Source organism: Marmota monax, unplaced genomic scaffold (genome assembly GCF_021218885.2).
Source record: "Marmota monax isolate L192 unplaced genomic scaffold, Marmota_monax_Labrador192_F-V1.1 WCK01_AAM20220418_F8-fsc00615, whole genome shotgun sequence".
Lineage (NCBI taxonomy): Eukaryota > Metazoa > Chordata > Mammalia > Rodentia > Sciuridae > Marmota > Marmota monax.
Genome location: NW_026695016.1, coordinates 112,565 through 131,534, shown reverse-complemented (window position 1 = coordinate 131,534; position 18,970 = coordinate 112,565). Strand labels below are relative to the sequence as shown.

Below are 18,970 nucleotides of genomic sequence, written 5' to 3'. Positions count from 1 at the left end.
GGAAAGGATTATTTGAGTTCTCAAAGCACTTCTTAGGAAAATGAAGGTTAGCTTTCAAAAGGGTTTAGCAACACTGAGGTCCATGACTTCTTATTGAAACCTGAAATTTTACCCTGTCTGAAAACTCCTCTTTAAAATTTCTCACACCTAGGAGGCTGAGGCAGGAGGATTGCAAGTTTGCAGCCAGCCTCTGCAAATTAGCAAGACACTAAGCAACTTAGGAAGACTCTGTCTCAAAAATTAAGAAGGATTTGGGATGTGGCTCAGTGATAAAGTGCCCTAGGGTTCAATCCCTAGTACAGTAAAATAAATAAATAAAGTATCTTACAGAATGGGACAGAAACTAGAATACATTTCTACCATGACTTGCTAATAACAAATTTCAAATACAAGTTTAAAGTGCCTCACTTGTACATACACACACATATACAAATACTTCCCAAACAGGAAACAAATATTAGCTTATATAATTAGCTCATCTAATGAGATTAATAACATTTATTCACCATTATTTCTATTTGCACAAGTCAGACTATCAGAAAGGGAACCCTAATAAATTATCAAATGTACTTTTTCTAGTCTCTATGAACCTTGAAAGCCATAAGCCATTTAAATATAATCTTAACATTTAAAGAACTATCAATAGCCATCTCTTCTCTGTGGGGATTGACCTTATTATCTAAAATGGTTGTGGCAATGTAAATTTATTTTTTAACATTTAGTTTGAAAATTTAAATATATCTAAATAAAAAGAAGGCAATATATGAAAGCTAGTGTTGATATTTAGAGTCAGCCAGACAGCCACAGGGAGCTGAGCTTAGAAACACATTCACTGCAGGCAAGTGTACTGCCTCTCCCCACAGAGCACCTGCACATGTGAACCCTTAGCAAGAATGCTCAGTGTCAGAAGGGGCACCCTCTTGGGTTTCAGGGAGTGCAATACAAATGAAAAACAAAGAGTAAAACTGCTAACAACGTCAATATCAAAGCGGTCTGCTCCTCTCATGGTAAAGGTTTCTGAAGCCAAATTTTCTCCAGTGACTTACATTTTAACTGTAGTATAAATACTTTTCTACAAGCAAATTTTTAATTTCTTAGCAAAATGACAAGTGCTTTCTTTCAGTACCTGAGAATTAGGTTTTATGTAAATGAACTATTTTAATTTATTCCTGGAGGTGGTCACTTAATGCTAAGTTAATATTATATTGGAATCCCCAATTAGCATTTCAGTGACTGCACACACATTACTTCCTTAAATGAGTGAATACTAAATTATCAATCTATGGGGCATGAATAAATGTGGGTGGAAAGGATAAGTTTGTAATACTATTCCTTCAGATTAACTTTCCTGATGATGTTTGGGCTGGACTCCTGTCCCCCAAATATAAATCTGGATAATCAGCAGCAAGGTAAGTTTTCTAACTTGCCTTTCAACACTTTATTGAAAGGCTTACTAGTTTGTCTTAGTGTTTACATGGGAAAGGAAGAGAGACAGAGGGGATTTTCTGAAGAAAAACCTCAAGGAAAGCCCTATGATGGAGATTTTGATCTGAATGAAAATTTTAAAAATTTTGTTAATAAGTGTCAGATTGAAATATCTTAAAGTCTGCTGAATCAGTTTATCTAGTATCTCATAGCTTAACCCAGAACTGAGAAATTTATGTGGCTGAACTGAACCCACAAAATTTGTAACCAGAACAAATCACAAAACTCAACCATATGAACTTTTAAACGAAATCATGATATGTCCATATATGAAAATACAAGGCAAATTTTTACATATAATTATACTGCACTGATTTTAAAATAATAGAAGGGAGAGCAGTAAGGGAGAGGAAGGGAGCCAGGGGGAGGAAGAACAGGAGGGAAAGAGCAGGTACTAGGGAATGAGGTTGATCAAATTATATGATGAATGTATGTATGAATATGCCACAATTAATACCAGTATCATATATAATTATAATGCACTAGTAAATACCATGAAAATAAATGAATCTGAATGGCAGGTTGCTTTTTCTTTAAGCAAAAGCCATTTCCTGGGAAGGGGTGGATACTTCTCTGAATATGCCAGAAAGATCCAGTTCAGTAACTGAATTCTCTGTTTTCTGGTCCGCCCCTTTGTGCAGAGCACCAACTTCATGCATCTAGGCTATGAAGGAGAGAGTTGGGTCTGTTGTTTCTTTTTCTCATATACTTCTTATGAAGCACATTAATAATAAAATGGCATTAAGTGACCACAGTGTCATGCTCTTCTCAGTACTTCAAGAAGTCCACTCACCTTATCTCTCAGTATTCTTATGCTAATTTTCAGTTTTATTAGAACTTTAACTTTCTCAAAGAATCCACAAACCAGCCGCTTAAGTGAAAAGCATGATTTATACATGTTAGATATGACAAGAGGAAAAACTATTGTAAAACTGCAATTGCATACAGTGAATCAAAATGCCTTCTGCTGTCATATATATCTAATGAAAATAAATAAAAAAAGTTTAAAAACTATTCTGTCTTAGCAGTAGTGCTTAGAGGTATTTTTAATGCCTCATTTTCAGAAACAGGCCAGTGATTATATTTGTAAATATTAACAATAACAACACAATTTCTAAGTTTTCAATATAAGTTTTAAAAGACCCTGTACTGAGCGCTGCTGGTCTGCAGAGACAAAAGAGCGAGTATCCAGAGGAAGACTCCCACCATAGGCTCCATGTCCACATTCTCAGGGGCGCTCCCACCCACATCCACATTTTGCTGGGTGCAGAGGTCTGGTGCGCACCCTCCTCTCTTCTCCTCTTGGACCCGGAGTGTAGGTACAACCTACAGCTGAACCCACTCACCCAGCCACCCAGCGCTCCTTGCCCCTGACACCAGTGGATCCCCGCGTTCCAGTCGGCTCTGGGCCAGCCCTCCTCGGGTGCCGCTAGAGCCCCTGGTGGCAATCCAGAGAAGTGCAGGAAGCGGAGAGGATCCAACAAGGCGGCGGGCGCGGAGAGATCAAGTCTCTGACCTCTCCAGCTGCGCGGGCATAGGGAGTCGTAAATTGTCTAAATGCTGATTGCTCAGGATCACTAGGCAATGCTGAGCTGACGTGGATCTGGGGAGAACAGTCTGGGGCCCTCAGAACACACACACACCAAGCATTCAAGTTGGCCTGCTTCTCGTGACTCAGCACTAACAATCCTGCTGAAATAACTGGTCGGCCCGTCTGAACATACAGAGGTAAAAGCCAACCGAGCCTACATAGGCAGTGGCCACAGGATTGAAACAGGGCTTGGGAAAGTCAGTCAGGACTCACCCGTTGCATTGGTCACCCGGCAAAGGGAAAGAACAGTCACCATTTGCACGGGATACCACCTTGGCAGAGAACTGACGAAACGGGCGGAGGAGATAACTTCATTGAAACCAACGCGACAGGTGTGTAATCCCCTAGCCATCTCTCTCCACACAGCGGGGAAACCTTAAGAGCCCCTCCCAGCTCTCCCGTAAGGGCCCCTCCTAGCTCTCCTGTGAGCTCGATAGCCAGACCGAGGGAATCAGGAGTGGCGCGGGACTAGCGGCGCAGAACTCCCGGCTACCGCTCCCACCAGTGCTAACAACTGAGGTCTCTTGCACCAGCTACTGGGGACGTGGCTACCGGAGGGCAAGCAAATTCACTGGGGGTTCTCAGCCCCAAGCTCTACAACCTTAGGGTCTGAGGGAGGCAAACAGGGAGAGTGTGCCCAGGCGTTCATGAAAACAGGGCTCCCAGGAGCAGCAGACCTGGCGTGTAACCAGTATTGTGGTAAGTGTCACAGGTGAGTGGGGCCTGGCTTGAGGAAACACAAGAGAAGGCCCTAGGCACTCAGGATTGGAGACCCGCTCAGTCTGGGACGAAGAGCTGCTGCACAGTGAATGGTTCCCACCTATTGAGAGGAGAAGCTTGGCCCAGTGGGCACAGCTCCACCTACTGGAAGAGAAGTTAATCGAAATCTATGACTGCATTTATTACTATTATTATTTTCTTTTTCTTCCATTTTCATTTTTTTTGTTGGTGTTGTTGTTCTTTAACTTTTTTAATGTTTTTAATGTTTTAAAATTATTTTATTTTATTATTATTAGTATTATTTCTTTAAATTTTAATTTTCATTTTTTTATTATCATTATTATTTTTAATTTTTTTTCTTTCTTTCTTTCTTTTCTATTTTTTTTCTTTTGTCTTTCCATTTCTTTTCAATTTTCTTATTCCCCCTTCCTTGAATTCTACCTGCCTACTCTCATTCTCTTTAGTGACTTCTTCCCTTCCCTTCTAATATATTTCCTCCCAAGCATCAAATAAATTTATAAGAGTAAACAGTAACTCAGCAGTCAAACAGAAAAAGAAGTAACATGAGCAGCATAAAAAACCAAGGAAGAAAAGGAGTACAAACAATGAAGGACAGCCTAAATATTCAGGAGGATCTAGAGTCATTAGAAAAATGGTCATATAAAGAACTCAAGGAATACCTTAGACAGATGGAATGGAACCTTAAAGAGGATACAAGACAGCAAATCCAAACAGTGAAAGAACACATTGAAAATGAATTACATAAACAGATAAAAGAAGGAGTTAAGCATCTTTATCAAGAGACAGAGATCATAAAAAAAATCAAACAAAAATTCTAGAAATGAAGGAAACGATAAACCAAATTAAAAACTCAATTGAGAGTATCACTAACAGAGTGGAACAAGTAGAAGACAGAACGTCAGATAATGAAGACAAAATATATCATCTTGAAAAGAGTCTAGCCAACTCAGAAAGGCTGGTAAAAAATCACGAGAAAAACATCCAAGAGTTATGTGATAATATAAAAAAAACCAAACTTATGAGTCATCGGGATAGAGGAAGGTACAGAGATTCAAACCAAGGGAATGAGTAACCTGCTGAATGAAATAATTACAGAAAACTTTCCAGAAATAAAAAAGGAAAAGGATATACAAATTGTAGATGCATACAGGACACTGAGCACACAAAATCACAGTAGACCAAACGCCAAGACACATTGTTCTGAAGATATCCAATATACAGAACAAAGAGAAAATATTAAAAGCTACAAGAGAAAGGAGGCAGATTACATTCAGGACTAAACCAATAAGTTTAACAACGGATTTTTCATCACAGACGCTGAAAGCGAGAAGATCCTGGAACAAGGTATTTCAAACACTGAAAGACAATGGATGCCAACCAAGAATTCTGTATCCAGCAAAATTAAGCTTCAGGTATGACAACGAAATAAAAATCTTTCATGATAAACAAAAGCTAAAAGAATTTGCAGCCAGAAAACCAGCATTGCAAAGCATCTTGAGCAAAACACTACATGAGGAAGAAATGAAAAACAATAACTAAAACCATCAATGGGAAGTGCCTCTGTAAAGACAGAGGGTGGGGGGAAAGCTAATCATGGAGAAACAAACTAAATTACAAAAAAGAAGAAGATAAATAATCAAACATGGCTGGAAGTACAAACCATATATCAATAGTAACTCTAAACGTTAATGGCTTAAACTCTCCAATAAAGCGACCTAGGCTGGTAACATGGATTAAAAAAACAAATCCAACAATATGCTGCCTCCAGGAGACACATCTGATTGGAAAAGACATACACAGGCTGAAGGTGAAAGGTTGGGAAAAAATATACCACGCACACGGTCCTCGTAAGCAAGCAGGGGTGGCCATCCTCATATCAAATAAAACCGACTTCAAGACTAAGTTAATCAAAAGGGATAAGGAAGGACATTATATACTGTTAAAAGGAACCATTCACCAACAAGACATAACAATTATCAATACTTATGCACCAAATAATGGTGCTGCGACGTTCATAAAACAAATTCTCCTCAAGTTCAAGAATCAAATAGACCACAACACAATAATTATGGGTGACTTCAACACACCTCTCTCACCATTGGACAGATCCTCCAAACAAAAGTTGAATAAAGAAACTATAGAACTCAATATCACAATCAATAACCTAGACTTAACTGACATATATAGAATATATCAAACATCATCAAGTGGATATACTTTTTTCTCAGCAGTACATGGATCCTTCTCAAAAATAGACCATATATTATGCCATAGGGCAACCCTCAGTAAATATAAAGGGGTGGAGATAATACCATGCATTTTATCTGATCATAATGGAATGAAACTGGAAATCAATGATAAAAGAAGGAAGGAAAAATCCTACATCACATGGAAAATGAAAAATATGTTACTGAATGATCAATGGGTTACAGAAGACATAAAGGAGGAAATCAAAAAATTCTTAGAGATAAATGAAAATACAGACACAACATATCGGAATCTATGGGACACAATGAAAGCAGTTTTAAGAGGGAAATTCATCACCTGGATTCCTCAAAAAAAGGAAAAACCAACAAATAAATGAGCTCACACTTCATCTCAAAGCCCTAGAAAAGGAAGAGCAAAACAACAGCAAATGTAGCAGAAGGCAAGAAATAATTAAAATCAGAGCGGAAATCAATGAAATTGAAACAAAAGAAACTATTGAAAAAATTAACAAAACTAAAAGTTGGTTCTTCGAAAAAATAAATAAGATCGACAGACCCTTAGCCATGCTAACGAAGAGAAGAAGAGAGAGAATTCAAATTACTAACATACGGGATGAAAAAGGCAATATCACAACAGATGCTACAGAAATACAGAAGACAATCTGAAATTATTTTGAAAACCTATATTCCAATAAAATAGAAGATAGTGAAGACATCGATAAATTTCTTAAGTCATATGATTTGCCCAGACTGAGTCAGGAGGATACTCACAACTTAAACAGACCTATAACAATGGATGAAATAGAAGAAGAAATCAAAAGACTACCAACCAAGAAAAGCCCAGGACCAGATGGGTATACAGCGGAGTTTTACAAAACCTTTAAAGAAGAATTAATACCAATACTTTTCAAGTTATTTCAGGAAATAGAAAAAGAGGGAGCTCTGCCAAATTCATTCTATGAGGCCAACATCACCCTGATCCCGAAACCAGACAAAGACACCTCAAAGAAAGAAAACTACAGACCAATATCTCCGATGAACCTAGATGCAAAAATCCTCAATAAAATTCTGGCGAATCGGATACAAAGGCACATCAAAAAAATTGTGCACCATGATCAAGTAGGATTCATCCCTGGGATGGAAGGCTGGTTCAATATATGGAAATCAATAAATGTTATTCACCACATCAATAGACTTAAAGATAAGAACCATATGATCATCTTGATAGACGCAGAAAAAGCATTCGACAAAGTACAGCATCCCTTTATGTTCAAAACATTAGAAAAACTAGGGATAACAGGAACTTACCTCGACATAGTAAAAGCTATCTATGCTAAGCCTCAGGCTAGCATCATTCTGAATGGAGAAAAATTGAAGGCATTCCTTCTAAAATCTGGAACAAGACAGGGATGCCCTCTATCACCACTTCTATTCAATATAATTCTCGAAACACTGGCCAGAGCAATTAGACAGACGAAAGAAATTAAAGGCATAAAAATAGGAAAAGAAGAACTTAAATTATCACTATTTGCAGTTGACATGATTCTATACCTAGAAGACCCAAAAGGGTCTACAAAAAAACTAATAAATGAATTCAGCAAAGTGGCAGGATATAAAATCAACACGCATAAATCAAAGGCATTTCTGTATATCAGCGAAAAAACTTCTGAAACGGAAATGAGGAAAAACACTCCATTCACAATATCCTCAAAAAAAAAATAAATAAAATACTTGGGAATCAACCTAACAAAAGAGGTGAAAGATTTATACAATGAAAACTACAGAACCCTAAAAAGAGAAGTAGAAGAAGATCTTAGAAGATGGAAAAATATACCCTGTTCATGGATAGGCAGAACTAACATCATCAAAATGGTGATATTACCAAAAGTTCTTTATAGGTTTAATGCAATGCCAATCAAAATCCCAACGGCATTTCTTGTAGAAATAGATAAAGCAATCATGAAATTCATATGGAAAAATAAAAGACCCAGAATAGCAAAAGCAATTCTAAGCAGGAAGTGTGAATCAGGTGGTATAGTGATACCAGATTTCAAACTATATTACAGAACAATATTAACAAAAACAGCATGGTACTGGTACCAAAACAGGCGGGTGGACCAATGGTACAGAATAGAGGACACAGAGACTAATCCACAAAGCTACAACTATCTTATATTTGATAAAGGAGCTAAAAGCATGCAATGGAGGAAGGATAGCATCTTCAACAAATGGTGTTGGGAAAACTGGAAATTCATACGCAACAAAATGAAACTGAATCACCTCCTCTCTCCATTCACAAAAGTTAACTCAAAGTGGATCAAGGAGCTAGATATCAAATCAGAGACTCTGCGTCTGATAGAAGAAGAAGTTGGCTCCGATCTACATATTGTGGGGTCGGGCTCCAAATTCCTTAATAGGACACCCATAGCACAAGAGTTAATAACAAGAATCAACACATGGGACTTACCTAAACTGAAAAGTTTTTTCTCAGCAAGAGAAACAATAAAAGAGGTAAATAGGGAGCCTACATCATGGGAACAAATTTTTACTCCTCACACTTCAGATAGAGCCCTAATATCCAGAGTATACAAAGAACTCAAAAAATTAGACAATAAGATAAAAAATAACCCAATCAACAAATGGGCCAAGGACCTGAACAGACACTTCTCAGAGGAGGACATACAATCAATCAACAAGTACATGAAAAAATGCTCACCATCTCTAGCAGTCAGAGAAATGCAAATCAAAACCACCCTAAGATACCATCTCACTCCAGTAAGATTGGCAGCCATTATGAAGTCAAACAACAACAAGTGCTGGCGAGGATGTGGTGAAAAGGGTACTCTTGTACATTGCTGGTGGGACTGCAAACTGGTGTGGCCAATTTGGAAAGCAGTATGGAGATTCCTGGGAAAGCTGGGAATGGAACCACCGTTTGACCCAGCTATTGCCCTTCTCGGACTATTCCCTGAAGACCTTAAAAGTGCGTACTACAGGGATACTGCCAAATTGATGTTCATAGCAGCACAATTCACAATTGCTAGACTGTGGAACCAACCCAGATGCCCTCAATAGATGAATGGATAAAAAAAATGTGGCATTTATATACCATGGAGTATTATGCAGCACTAAAAAATGACAAAATCATGAAATTTGCAGGGAAATGGATGGCACTAGAGCAGATTATGCTTAGTGAAGCTAGCCAATCCCAAAAAAACAAATACCAAATGTCTTCTTTGATATAATGAGAGCAACTAAGAACAGAGCAGGGAGGAAGTACAGGAAGAAAAGATTAACATTAAACAGAGACATGAGGTGGGATGGAAAGGGAGAGAAAAGGGAAATTGCATGGTAATGGAGGGAGACCCTCATTGTTATACAAAATTACATATAAGAGGTTGTGAGGGGAATAGGAAAATAAACAAGGAGAGAAATGAATTACAGTAGATGGGGTAGAGAGAGAAGATGGGAGGGGAGGGGCGGGGGATAGTTGAGGATAGGAAAGGTAGCAGAATACAACAGTTACTAATAGGGCATTATGTAAAAATGTGTATGTGTAACCGATGTGATTCTGCAATATGTATTTGAGGTAAAATTGGGAGTTCATAACCAACCTGAATCTAATGTATGAAATATGATATGTCAAGAGCTTTGTAATGTTTTGAACAACCAATAAAAAAAAGAAGTGCAGGAAGTGACACAACACTTGCCTGAGGAACTTTTGCAATTAAAATAATAACAATAGTGATAAAACAGGAAAAGATAATTTTCATAGTTTTCTAAGACCAGTGTTCACACTAGTAGTACTAGAATTTTAGCTGAAACATGTAAATTCTGACTGACTTTTCATCTATCTTCACTCCTTCTTAGGGCTTCAGGGAATCGGGAAAGCTCACCATCCAGCAATCAGCAGTGATGAGGAAAACACTGACAAGAAGCTTGCTGGGAGGGTGCATTTGTTAATTAGAAAAATGCTACAGGAGTTAGAATGATCTTCATTCATTCATCAGATGCTTTTCTGGTGCCTCCTGCATGTCCTGGGATCTGAATCTTTAATTTCTAATCTTAAAGCAAACATAAATTAAGGATTTATGTTAAAGGTCCAACATTAAAAAAAAAAAAAAACACAAACTATAAACCAAGCATTTGTGTGTTTGTGTGTGTGCATGCATAGAGCCAAGTATACACCAAATAGGGGAAAGATCTTGAAATTGGCATGAGCCTCCAATAAGAGAAGAAACCAACAGCTGATATGCAGAACCAACTGTCACTAATAAGGAGAACTGTAGATACAGTCCTCCTTAAAGAAACGGAAAACTTGGCATTTCTTGACCAATGCCTTCAGTCCTCTTCACACAGCTGGGCAAGCCCAGGGCACTGGGAAGCTTGAGGACCTGCCTCTGAGAGGAAGAAGGATCATGTTGGCCAGCTGCTGTGAAGGCCTGTCTCAAGGTTCTTCACAGGTTAAACACAACTTCACTCGTCTCCCTTCTTCATTAGCTATTTTCTTCCTATAAGTTCTTATATCTTTTTTTTTTAATTTTTTTATTGTTGGCTGTTCAAAACATTACATAGTTCTTGATATATCATATTTCACACTTTGATTCAAGTGGGTTATGAGCTCCCATTTTTACCCCATATACAGATTGCAGAATCACATCAGTTACACATCCATTGATTTACATATTGCCATACTAGTGTCTGTTGTGTTCTGCTGCCTTTCCTATCCTCTACTATCCCCCCTCCCCTCCCCTCCCCTCCCCTTTTCTCTCTCTGCCCCCTCTACTGACATTCATTTGTCCCCCTTGTATTATTTTTCCCTTTCCCCTCAATTCCTCTTGTATGTACTTTTGTATAACTCTGAGGGTCTCCTTCCATTTCCATGCAATTTCCCTTCTCTCTCCCTTTCCCTCCCACCTCTCATCCCTGTTTAATGTTAATCTTCTTCTCATGCTCTTCGACCCTACTCTGTTCTTAGTTACTCTCCTTATATCAAAGAAGACATTTGGCATTTGTTTTTTAGGGACTGGCTAGCTTCACTTAGCATAATCTGCTCTAATGCCATCCATTTCCCTGTAAATTCTATGATTTTGTCATTTTTTAATGCAGAGTAATACTCCATTGTGTATAAATGCCACATTTTTTTTAATCCATTCATCTATTGAAGGGCATCTAGGTTGGTTCCACAGTCTTGCTATTGTGAATTGTGCTGCTATGAACATCGATGTAGCAGTGTCCCTGTAGCATGCTCTTTTTAGGTCTTTAGGGAATAGACCGAGAAGGGGAGTAGCTGGGTCAAATGGTGGCTCCATTCCAGCTTTCCAAGAAATCTCCATACTGCTTTCCAAATTGGCTGCACCAATTTGCAGTCCCACCAGCAATGTACAAGTGTACCCTTTTCCCCACATCCTCGCCAGCACTTGTTGTTGTTTGACTTCATAATGGCTGCCAATCTAACTGGAGTGAGATGGTATCTTAGGGTGGTTTTGATTTGCATTTCTCTGACTGCTAGAGATGGTGAGCATTTTTTCATGTACTTGTTGATTGATTGTATGTCCTCCTCTGAGAAGTGTCTGTTCAGGTCCTTGGCCCATTTGTTGATTGGGTTATTTGTTATCTTATTGTCTAATTTTTTGAGTTCTTTGTATACTCTGGATATTAGGGCTCTATCTGAAGTGTGAGGAGTAAAAATTTGTTCCCATGATGTAGGCTCCCTATTTACCTCTTTTATTGTTTCTCTTGCTGAGAAAAAACTTTTCAGTTTAGGTAAGTCCCATGTGTTGATTCTTGTTATTAACTCTTGTGCTATGGGTGTCCTATTAAGGAATTTGGAGCCCGACCCCACAATATGTAGATCGGAGCCAACTTCTTCTTCTATCAGACGCAGAGTCTCTGATTTGATATCTAGCTCCTTGATCCACTTTGAGTTAACTTTTGTGAATGGAGAGAGGAGGTGATTCAGTTTCATTTTGTTGCGTATGAATTTCCAGTTTTCCCAACACCATTTGTTGAAGATGCTATCCTTCCTCCATTGCATGCTTTTAGCCCCTTTATCAAATATAAGATAGTTGTAGTTTTGTGGATTGGTTTCTGTGTCCTCTATTCTGTACCATTGGTCCACCCGCCTGTTTGGTACCAGTACCATGCTGTTTTTGTTACTATTGCTCTGTAGTATAGTTTGAAGTCTGGTATCGCTATACCGCCTGATTCACACTTCCTGCTTAGCATTGTTTTTGCTATTCTGGGTCGTTTATTTTTCCATATGAATTTCATGATTGCTTTCTCTATTTCTACATGAAATGCCGTTGGGATTTTGATTGGCATTGCATTAAACCTATAGAGAACTTTTGGTAATATCGCCATTTTTGTGATGTTAGTTCTGCCTATCCATGAACAGGGTATATTTTTCCATCTTCTAAGATCTTCTTCTATTTCTCTCTTTAGGGTTCTGTAGTTTTCATTGTATAAGTCTTTCACCTCTTTTGTTAGGTTGATTCCCAAGTATTTTATTTTTTTTGAAGATATTGTGAATGGAGTGGTTGTCCTCATTTCCATTTCAGAGGATTTGTCGCTGATATACAGGAATGCCTTTGATTTATGCATGTTGATTTTATATCCTGCCACTCTGCTGAATTCATTTATTAGCTCTAATAGTTTCTTTGTAGACCCTTTTGGGTCTGCTAGGTATAGAATCATGTCATCTGCAAATAATGGTAATTTAAGTTCTTCTTTTCCTATTTTTATGCCTTTAATTTCTTTCGTCTGTCTAATTGCTCTGGCCAGCGTTTCGAGAACTATGTTGAACAGAAGTGGTGAGAGAGGGCATCCCTGTCTTGTTCCAGATTTTAGAGGGAATGCCTTCAATTTTTCTCCATTCAGAATGATGCTAGCCTGAGGCTTAGCATAGATTGCTTTTACACTATTGAGGTATGTTCCTGTTATCCCTAGTTTTTCTAGAGTTTTGAACATAAAGGGATGCTGTACTTTGTCGAATGCTTTCTCCGCATCTATCGAGATGATCATATGGTTCTTATTTTTAAGTCTATTGATGTGGTGAATAACATTTATTGATTTCCATATATTGAACCAGACTTCCATCCCAGGGATGAATCCTACTTGATCATGGTGCACAATTTTTTTTGATATGTTTTTGTATCCGATTTGCCAGAATTTTATTGAGGATTTTTGCATCTAGTTTCATTAGAGATATTGGTCTGTAGTTTTCTTTCTTTGAAGTGTCTTTGTCTGGTTTAGGTATCAGGGTGATGTTGGCCTCGTAGAATGAATTTGGAAGTTCTCCCTCTTTTTCAATTTCCTGAAGTAGCTTGAAAAGTATTGGTATTAGTTCCTCTTTAAAGGTTTTGTAAAACTCTGCTGTATACCCATCCAGTCCTGGGCTTTTCTTAGATGGTAGTCTTTTGATGGTTTCTTCTATTTCCTCAATTGATATTGGTCTGTTTAGGTTGTCTATATCCTCCTGACTCAATCTGGGCAGATCATATGACTTAAGAAATTTATCTATGCCTTCACTATCTTCTAATTTATTGGAGTATAAGGATTCAAAATAATTTTTGATTATCTTCTGTATATCTGAAGTGTCTGTTGTGATATTGCCTTTTTCATCCCGTATGCTAGTAATTTGAGTTCTCTCTCTTCTTCTCTTCGCTAGCATGGCTAAGGGTCTGTCGATTTTGTTTATTTTTTCAAAGAACCAACTTTTAGTTTTGTCAATTTTTTCAATTGTTTCTTTTGTTTCGATTTCATTAATTTCAGCTCTGATTTTAATTATTTCTTGCCTTCTACTTCTTTTGCTGTTGTTTTGCTCTTCTTTTTCTAGGATTTTGAGATGAAGTATGAGATCATTTATTTGTTGTTTTTTTTCTTTTTTTAAGGAATGAACTCCAAGCAATGAATTTTCCTCTTAGAACTGCTTTCAATGTGTCCCATAGATTCCGATATGTTGTGTCTGTGTTTTCATTAATCTCTAAGAATTTTTTAATTTCCTCCTTGATGTCTTCTATAACCCATTGATCATTCAGTAACCTATTGTTCATTCTCCAAGTGATGTATGCTTTTTCCTTCCTTCTTTTATCGTTGATTTTCAGTTCCATTCCATTATGATCAGATAGGATGCATGGTATTATCTCTACTCCTTTATATTGTCAAAGAGTTGCCCTGTGACATAATATATGATCTATTTTTGAGAAGGATCCATGTGCTGCTGAGAAAAAAGTGTAACTGCTTGATGTTGGGTGGTATATTCTATATATGTCAATTAAGTCTAGGTTATTAATTATGTTATTGAGTTCTATAGTTTCCTTATTCAACTTTTGTTTGGAAGATCTGTCCAGTGGCGAGAGAGGTGTGTTGAAGTCTCCCATGATTATTGTATGGTGGTCTATTAGACTCTTGAACTTGAGAAGAGTTTGTTTGATGAACATAGCTGCACCATTGTTTGGGGCATAAATATTTATGATTGTTATGTCTTGTTGGTGTATGGTTCCCTTAAGCAGTATGTAGTGTCCCTCTTTATCCCTTTTGATTAACTTTGGCTTGAAATCTATTTTATTTGATATGAGTATGGACACTCCTGCTTGTCCAAAGTCCATATGAGTGATATGATTTTTCCCAACCTTTCACCTTCAGCCTATGTATGTCTTTTCCTATCAAATGCGTCTCCTGTAGGCAGCATATTGTTGGGTCTTGTTTTGTGATCCATTCTACTAGCCTGTGTCTCTTGATTGGTGAGTTTAAGCCATTAACATTTAGGGTTATTATTGAGATATGGGTTGTTCTTCCAGCCATATTTGTTTATTTATGTTACTAAACATGGTTTGTTTTCCTCTTTGATTATTTTTCCCCCCTTTACTGTCCTACCTCCCACTGTTGGTCTTCATTGTTATTTTCCATTTCCTCTTCCTGTAATGTTTTGCCAAGGATGTTTTGAAGAGATGGTTTTCTAGCTGCAAATTCTTTTAACTTTTGTTTATCGTGGAAGGTTTTAATTTCATCTTCCATCCTGAAGCTTAATTTCGCTGGAAACACAATTCTTGGTTGGAACCCATTTTCTTTCAGTGTTTGAAATATGTTATTCCAGGATCTTCTAGCTTTCAGAGTCTGTGTTGAAAGATCAGCTGTTATCCTGATTGGCTTACCCCTAAATGTAATCTGCTTCCTTTCTCTTGTAGCTTTTAAAATTCTCTCCTTATTCTGTATGTTGGGCATCTTCATTATAATGTGTCTAGGTGTGGGTCTCTTATGATTTTGCACATTCGGCATCCTGTAGGCTTCTAGGATTTGGGATTCTGTCTCATTCTTCAAGTCTGGGAAGTTTTCTCGTATTATTTCATTGAATAGATTGCTCATTCCTTTGGTTTGAAACTCTGTCCCTTCCTGTATCCCAATGACTCTTAAATTTGGTCTCTTGATGTTATCCCATATTTCTTGGATGTTCTGCTCATGGTTTCTTAACAGTCTTGCTGAGCTGTCTATGTTCTTTTCAAGTTGAAATACTTTATCTTCATTGTCTGATGTTCTAAGTGTTCTACTCTGCTGGTAGTATTCTCAATTGAGTTTTTAATTTGGTTTATTGCTTCCTACATTTCTAGGATTTCTGTTTGTTTGTTTTTTATAACCTCTATCTCCCTGTATAGTTGATCTTTTGCTTCTTGGATTTGTTTATGTAATTCATTGTTGGAGTGATCTTTCATTGTCTGATTTTGCTGTCTAATGTCTTCCTTGAGACTCCAGATCATCTGAAGCATGTATATCCTGAATTCTTTATCTGACATTCCATCTGCTGCATCTATTACCTCTTCTAACGTTGAGTTGACCTGCATTGCTTGTGGTCCTTTCTTTCCTTGTCTCTTCATACTGTTCGCATTCCTTTCTACTTGGTGAAACTGTTGTGCTATTGAATTTTCCCCCTATATATTTATATTGGTCTTGTATAGTTGCAAAGTCTCCCTCGCAGGCGCGGGCGGCGGCTCTGCCCCTCCTCCAATTGGGGCAATGTGCCTACCACGCCGGCAGGCCGCTGGGCCTGCTCTGCCGGTCGGTAGCAGGTCCGTCTACCTTGCAGGCATGGGCCGCGGCTCTGTCCCTCTGCGGGCCGCTAGGCTTGTTCTGTCGGTGGTCGCAGTTCTGCCTGCTTTGCAGGCGCAGGCAGCGGCACTGCCCCTCTGCAGGCCTCTGGGGCTGTTCTGCCAGTGGGTCGCAGGTCTGCCTACCTTGCAGGCGTGGGGGGGGCGGCTCTACCCTTCCTCAGGCCACTGGGCCTGTTCTGTCTGTCGGTTGCAGGTCTGGCCTGTTCTGTTGGTGGTCACAGTTCCGTCTACCTTGCATGCGCGGGGGGAGGGGGCGGCTCTGCCTCTCAGCAGGCCGCTGCTCCTCTTCTGCCGGTGGGTCACAGGCCCGCCTACCTTGCAGGAGTGATTGGAAGCTCTGCCCCTCCGCGGGCCACTCGGCCTTTTCTGTCGGTGGCCACAGTTCCGCCTACCTTGCAGGCACGGGGGGTGGGGGGCGGCTCTGCCCCTCAGCAGGCCGCTGGGCCTGCTCTGTGGGTGGTCACAGTTCCGTCTACCTTGCCGGCGCAGGGGGAGGGGGCGGCTCTGCCTCTCAGCAGGCCTCTTGCTCCTCTTCTGCCGGTGGGTCGCAGGCCTGCCTACCTTGCAGGAGTGATTGGAAGCTCTGTCCCTCCGCGGGCCACTGGGCCTTTTCTGTCGGTGGTCACAGTTCCGCCTACCTGGCAGGCGCGGGGGGTGGGGGGAGGCTCTGCCCCTCAGCAGGCCGCTGGGCCTGCTCTGTGGGTGGTCACAGTTCTGTCTACCTTGCTGGCGCAGGGGGAGGGGGTGGCTCTGCCTCTCAGCAGGCCGCTGCTCCTCTTCTGCCGGTTGGTCGCAGGCCCGCCTACCTTACAGGAGTGATTGGAAGCTCTATCCCTCCGCGGGCCACTGGGCCTTTTCTGTCGGTGGTCACAGTTCCGCCTACCTGGCCATAAGTTCTTATTTCTACATGTTTTATTTAAATCTGAGAATGTATTTAATTTAACTTTCACACTGGCAGCCAATTTGTTATTAAATCTTCTGAATATGAAAATATTGTGAATAAAATATAGAATTATTACTATTAAAAGTAATTTTTCCCATAATCACTCAAGCAACACTTCCTGGGGAACCAATAGACTTCAGAGAGAATAAATGTCACCTTTTTGTTAAAACTACACATCTCAGCATCTATTTGGGTTCTGTCTGATAAGCTGTGTTCTCTGTAATTAGTTCTTGGAAACTTGGGCTTTAACAACCAACAGATGATGCATCAGATTACAAAAACCTCAACTCAAGAAGAATATTATCATAGGCTACATGTTTGTGTTTACCCCCAATGCACATTCTAGGTATTTGAGACTTTGTTTCAAATCCAGCCTGCCCAGCCTATGAGGACCTTCTGTAGCTAACAGTGGTGTCTCAGACTTGAGAAGTTCAAGTATACAAACAATACTGAAAGGATATTTTGAAAAGTGCTTACAGAAACATTTTGTCTAACTATATAGAGACAGACTCACAGACATGTTCCTGGTGTTCTGCAGGAATAGAATTAGAGTTGTCTGGGATTAAAATGGATATCAGAGTTAACAGGCCAACACTCCATTCAAACACTACCATGTCCTCAGTGTGGTCCTTGATGGTGTCCACCTGTGAGAGCCGCTGGAATTTCTTTAGTGCTCAGGCAGGTCCACCAGGGAAAAAGGGAGACAGAACCTCCTTCAATCACAGCATGAAGACTGTCATTCACTGACCCACCATAGGGGATTCCAGGGGGAAGATTCTAGTGAATGAAAGACATAAAAGGTGACTCTGATTTATATTCACTCCTTTGGGAGTAGAGAGAAGGGAACAGAGCTGAAAGTTTTTTTTTTATTAAAAATGAAATTAAAAATCTAATCTGGATGTATAAAGAACATTGAGTCATAAAGAGGCAAAGTTTCTAAACATAATTTTATTTTTTTACTGGTTGCTCAAAACATTACAATGATCTTCACATATCATATTTCATACATTTGATTCAAGTGGGGCATGAATTCTTATTTTTCCCACATGTACAGATTGCAGGATCACACTGGTTATACATCCACATTTATACATACTGCCATACTAGTGTCTGTTGTATTCTGCTGAAAACATAATTTTATAAATGAAGAATATAAACTTCACATATTTCAATATATAAAGTTTAAAAAAGAATAACACCAATAAGTTTGGATTGAAGATCTCATTTACTAAATGGAGCAATTAGTATAAAAACAGAATGCCAGTCTACACAACGCAACAGTTTCAGTAGAAACTGAAAGAGAGTTTAAAATGTTATGAGTTTAGGTATTGAAATTGTTAGGGCAGATGGCAAAAAGCTAAGAAACTCATCTGCAAATGTATATACTTAAATTCTTGTTGACCTCAAACAAGTAGTGTGAAGTAAGTATATATTTACTCTGGGACAGGTAATTTTTTTTTTGGTGTGTGTGTGTGTGTGTGTGTGTGTGTGTGTGTGTTTGTGAGGGGGCTACTAGGGATTGAGTTCAGGTGCACTCTACCACTGAGCCACATTCCCAGCTCTATTTTATTTAGAGATGGTCTCACTGAGTTGCTTAGTGCCCACAGTTGCTGAGGCTGGCTTAAGACTCAGGATCCTCCTGCCTCAGCCTGCTGAGCTGCTGGGATTACAGGCATATTCCACCACACCTGGCACAAGGGATATTAAAAAAATTGGCAGAGAGAATTGAGTTTAGATTCCATCTACCTGGAGATACTGCATTATTCACACTAACCAAACATATAAATATGTGATAGGCTCTAATTACCAAGTAAAGTTTTTTTCTTCAAAAAAGCTGGAAGAAAAGAGTTGATGTGTGTTTTTTCTCCTATGAAGTTAACAGATTAATATTATCATA

General features: G+C 39.1%; 1 pseudogene; it reads left to right on the top strand.

Annotated features, from left to right (window-relative positions):
• Positions 1 to 1,354: 1,354 nt before the first annotated feature.
• The window catches only part of LOC124081413 (uncharacterized protein CXorf38-like), a 32,792-nt pseudogene continuing 15,176 nt past the window's right edge, over positions 1,355 to 18,970 (top strand).